Source organism: Nanorana parkeri, unplaced genomic scaffold, assembly GCF_000935625.1.
Source record: "Nanorana parkeri isolate BGI_ZX_2015 unplaced genomic scaffold, ASM93562v1 scaffold291, whole genome shotgun sequence".
NCBI classification, from domain to species: domain Eukaryota; kingdom Metazoa; phylum Chordata; class Amphibia; order Anura; family Dicroglossidae; genus Nanorana; species Nanorana parkeri.
The window spans coordinates 194,574-200,493 of record NW_017306559.1 but is presented as its reverse complement, the minus strand read 5'-3'; positions in this window follow the sequence as shown (position 1 = coordinate 200,493).

Here is a 5,920-nt window from a genome sequence, read left to right as displayed (position 1 = left end):
ATATATATATATATATTTTTATATGTTCCCAATCTTTCCTAGGCCTGAACCTTGACATTCTGTAGAGTTCTTGTATTTATTAAATATACCCTTTATAGAAAATCTGGTTGGTGTTTTTTTTTTATTCTTTAAAGGCAAAGCCCACTAATGGAGAATAGATAATTTCACACTCTTACATATAAGAGAAAAATCTCCATTTATTATTTTTTTGCATAGCAGCTAGTAAAGCATTGCAACCCCGAAAGGTGGATAATGGATGCAATGCTCTGGCTCATGCAGACTCTTCCTCCCATCCATGTCCGTATAAAGGAAAGGACGTTCAGTAGCATGGATAGCAGGAAGTGTCGGACTATAAGTGACGTCAGTGCACTTGCGTTTAGTTGCAACTACAAGTCTGCTGAGAAGACTAATGGGACTTGTAGTTTCTCCAACAGATCTGTGAATGGAGACACAGCTGTGTGGGTGAAGCCAAGCACAGCCATGCTAAATTCTATATGCAGCAGCAGCCTGCAGGGACCAGAACCAGAGGGGGTGCCGATGTGACCGCATTTCATGTTTCACCCTGAATATGGGTAGATTATAAAACATGGTCCAAAAGCGTTGGCCTTTATTACTGTTCAGACGATGGGTGTTAGGGATTCATTTTTATCATTTTAGGGTGTTATGCCATGTAACATTTATTTAGTAGTTCCGGGTCATTTTCACGTTACTTGATGGTTCTTATTACATTTATTACTCTGGAATGACTTCAGTGCCCCTACTGATGGTGCCGACATTTGCAGCCTAGAGTCATGTTGCCTTCTGCTTTTGGAGTCTGCCGTCCTCGGTGTCCTCTTTAGCTCTGTCGGGTGTTCCTGGGTCTTCTCCCTTTTTCGCTGAGGTCTTTTTTTGGTCTTGCAAAACATTCTGGCTCACAGCACCCAGTTATCTGGATCATAGGGTCAGAACTCCATCGCACCTAACTGAGGGGCACTATAGGAAAAATAGGAGGTAAGATTATTGAGAGATGCCAGAAATGTATGATGTGTAGAAATTTGAAGGGGAAAGGTTTAAAAAGAAAGCCTTGGAATTTTTGTTCAACCAACACATGAAAAAGTTTGCCCCCTGCTCTCCATCATGAACTACTTTGCTGTGGTCCTGGGTCCCCAAGAAGAGCAGGGGACTCCGAAAACCACGGCAGGGGAGGGAGGCGGGAAGAGGCAGCCGGAGGTGGGGGTGGACCATGAAGGGTGGGAGGGAGGACAAGCAGGCTTATTACAAGTGATCTCGGCAGCATCACTGAGATTACTTGTACTAAATGAGTGGCAGCTTCCCCGCTTTACATTTAGCCCCGCTTGCGCGAAGTAGGGCTAAATGTAGAAAAAGCTACCCGCCCGGTCTCTGGGACTGCATGTCTCGGGCGACACAAATTCAGAATTCGATACCCCTGCCTAGAGTCGCGTGCCACCAGAGGGGCCTCTGCATGCCATAGGTTCGCCATCGCTGGTTTTTTTTTTTCCACTCTGATCTCTGGCAGCCAATGAGATACGTTTTTGTTATTAGGGCTGATGCCTTGTTTATTAACCCCATCTGACTCCTCTATAAAGAAAGAAGCAAAGAATATATTTAACACATCAGCTTTCTTCCTGTGACTGGTAGCCAACTTCCCCTTTAATGGGAAGGCCCTTTCCTTCTCTTTTATACCTTGCTTTACTTTGCTTGTTGACCACCCTGGTTTAACTTTTTTGCTGTTTTGAATTTGTTATTAAATGGAATGCAATGACACATTTTGCTATTTAAAATTTCCTTGAAATATTCCCACTTGTCCTCAGCATTTATATTCGGGAAGATTCCGTCCCAATTAGTGTCGCATAGCAGGTTTCACAGCTTATTAAGGCTTTTTAAATCTAACAGGGCTATTCACAGAAGGGTGGAGAGTTTGGAGACGGCAGGAGAAGTGAACAATCTAGGACAACATAGCTGAACTGGAAAGTGAGCTGGTTTTCCAAATCAGCGATGTTGTCCTAGATTGTTCTCTTCTCCTGCCCTCTCCAAACTCTTCACCCTTCTGTGAATAGCCCTGTATGTGCTCTTGTCGTACCAACTTGTCTGTTTCTTGGAGTTAACAGTGAACGTTATAATTCTGTGATCACTGTTCCCCAGGTTATCCCCAATTTCCACATCTGTAATCGGCTTTGTGCTTGTAATTAATAAATTCATCATATTTTTTTCTCGTTGAGGTTTTCATCATGTGTCCCTCTGTGTGTCCCATAAAATTATCTCGTAGTATGTTCAAGAAGTGGCTGGCCTTACTTGAGTGCGGTTTCTCTTGCCCAATCAATATCAGGATAGTTGAAGTCCTCCATAATTATAACATTGCCTTGCCTTCCCGCTATTGCTATCTATGACAATAGTTGAATCTCTCTCTCCCCCCTTATGTTCGGGGGCCTGTAGCATATTCCCACCTGTAATATTAACCTTTTTTTTTTTATTATTCATTCATTTTCATTTCTATCCATAAGCATTCAGCACTGTCCCCAATCTCATAAGCTCTGACGTCCTCACACACATTCACCTCCAGATCATTCCTGATGTACAGGCGTACTCCTCATCCTCTTCTTCCTCCTCTATCCCGTCGATATAATGAATATCCCCTGATATTTGCAGCCCAGTCATGTGAACCATTCAGCCAGGTTTCCGATATTCCCACAAGATCAAGCTTCCCGAGTAGTAACATTTCCAATTCTTCCATTTTGTTTGCCAGACTTCTAGGATTTGTGAACATGCATTTCAGGTTTTTAGTAGTGCTTAGGATTTTCTTGTTGCTCACAATCTGGCTGCTATTACTTACATGCAAACTTCCTGCATTGGATTCTGATATCTATTTCCCTGTCATCTGTTGGGGATCATCACATTTTCCCCTATTTCCCCCATAACTAAACTTTAAAAAATGTTTTTATCTCCGCTCATTTCCTGGCATAATCCTATTTGACCTCTCCCCCCAGCGTCTAGTTTATAAGGTTCTCTAACCATTCATACCATTTTCTCCCCCAGCAGAGCTGCGCCCTTCCCATTTAGGTGGAGTCCATCCCTGCTGTAGCCGATTTGAAAAGTCAGCCCAGTTATGCTTACACCAATTTCTTAGCCACTTGTTCAGTTCTCTTAGCTCCCGCTGCCTCTCTGGTGACTCTTTGGGACACGCCATCTTCCCCTGGCTTTGTCATTGGTACCAACGTGTATCATGACAGCTGGGTCTTCCCCAGGCCCACCCAATAATCTGTCTGTCCAATCTGCAATGTGCCGAACCCGAGCACCCAGTAAACAACATACTGATCGGCGATCACGTTCTTTATGGCAGATTACCCTGTCTGTCATAATTGTAGAATCCCCTTTTACCAGTAATTGTCTCTTTGCTTGATCCCCTGCTCTCCTCTATACTGGAGTGGTCACTGGCAGCTAGAGGAGATATTCTGCTCCAGCAATGCTACCCCTGAGCTTATATCCCAAACATCAAACAAATGGCCATATTTATTGGGGTGTGAAAGCTCAGGACTAGCCTCTCTGATGCTTTCCCCCCCTCCACCCCACCTTCTGACTGTTACCTAGCTACCTACCTCCTGACCTACGCCTCCATACTACCACCCTCCTCTATGCTGGCCCTTGCCAGTACCTGATGGGTAAGGTCCAAACTCTTCTCTATAACATTAATGTTGCTCAGTGTCACCAGCTTGTCCTTTTAGAGCCGGAATCTGACCTTCCAAATAAACCACTTGCTCACATCTCACGCAAAAGTATTAGCCCTTGAATGGTTGCTCAATGAGCACATACATTAAGCCCGATGTGCACCGAGTTGCATTAAGGCCCATGGATGTCAATTTCTGACCATCTTCTGTAGCATGTCTGCAGTCTCTGACCATATCTCGTAGCATGTCTGCTATCTCTGACCATGCCTGTAGAGTTTGACCATCTCCATATCTGCAGTCCATGCCAGCTTTCTATACCATCATATTCGCTGAATATTGTGTGGCCCTTTGGTGATTTAAGGGGCCACATTTGAGGCCCCCTATATCATGCATATTGACTGCCAGTGCTCTAGACAAATACTGTATATTCATGCTGCTTCTCTTACAATAAACTCCCTTCATTGTGATTCGGGTTCTTGAGACTGACACACACCCCAGATGTTGCACATAGAAAACTTTACACCTTGGAGTAATCACTCTTGTGTCATCAGTAACCTGGCTGCCGGTGATCATGTATCCTGATCCCTTCCCAGATCAGCATGAATCAGCATTTATTACCTGGCTGTCCTTAACATGATCTGTATCTTCTGTAATGCCCAAACTGCTTCTGCTTGGTACTTGTGTTGGGTAAACTGTAGTACAGTGGGATATCTATTTACTTGTCCTCTCGTCATTACCTCACCTCATAAAAGCTCTTTTGGCAGAATGGGCACAAAATCCTACAGACACTTCTTTTTAGATGAGTTGATTCTGTTAAAACTGCAACGGGGGACCAACTCCATATTAATGCCCATGGTTTTAGCATGGACTGTCTTACACATATAGATGTGATGGTCAGATGTCCACAAATGTTTGGCCATATAGTGTACATATGAATGCCTGGTGGCAGGTATAACCTTGTCTCTTTACGTGGTATTGTGGTGCATTCCTGAAAATGATATCGTGTTGGATCACTTCTCTTTCATACATTCAGCAGTCTAGTGGTTTAAAACCTATCCCAGTACTGATAAGTGACAGAGGAGACACAGACAGTACAGCATCTCTGTCATGTTTTTTTACTGCAGTTGGGCCCTCCAAGACTGTAAGCCAAGTGACCTACAAAGCCCCATCACTGCATAATGCAAGAACAGTACTGCATAGGGCACTTCAAGAACACACCTGCACCATGCACATTGACTGGCAGGTTTGCTGCTCCTGACCTATTGTATGGATCACTCCTATATACAGAAGACATGATTATATAACAAATAAATAGACATTTGATGATTTTAAATGACAACAAAAATGGTAACAAAACATCCTTACATGAAAGTACAATTATGACAGGAACTCGCGGTAAATGTTTTCAAGTAAAAACTGAAATCCATTTAAACAAATGGAAGAATGTAGCAAATGGTTAAAAAGTCATTTTAGCTCACAGTACAATGTTTAAAAAAAACTGGTCACTACATCTCTTGAAACGTGTTTCTTTAAGGGTTTTGAAAACTGTGACCTGAAATAGGGGTCGGCTGGAGGATTCAGCTTTAAGAATCCGATAGTGAAAGCGCGCTTCGCTCATTCTGGCCAGCGATTGGTTAGCAAATTGCTCTTGGAAAGGTACGGCACCCCTGATTACCATATTTTTGTACACTAATACATGTAGACTTTTCTACATGAATAAGTGTGGATTGTTGTACATCAAAAAGAAAAATAAATAAATAAGACTTACCCCGAAAATAAGACCTAGTGTGTTTTTTTTTTTGAGCCAAAAAAAAATATGACTGTCTTATTTTCGGGGAAACACGGTAATATCACAGGTGCATTAACACCGTGTGTTCACATGCATTTAGACTTTACTTTTTGTGCGCATTGTTTGAAATTAAAAAGTACTGCTCTTCTCGATGGCCTTGCTTCTAATATTATCCTCTATCTCTGTGTTGTAGACAAAAAAATAAGCAAGCCATTATACAAAGTGCTCCCCCAGCCTGCCAGTAACAAACGGAGTTTATACTTTCTGCACTATGGGTCTTGGTGCTGCCCTCCTACCCCAAATGTCATGTCATAGCCACCCAAAGCATGCCTAGTCTGGAGGTGGAAAGGCTGACCGGAAAGTTTGTCCATTCTATAGTGGTACACCTCGAACCAAGGTCGTCCTTCTCTAGCAATTCAGCTCCAGGTGTACAGACCCAAATTGGATGACCTGTAAGTAAACAGCGCAC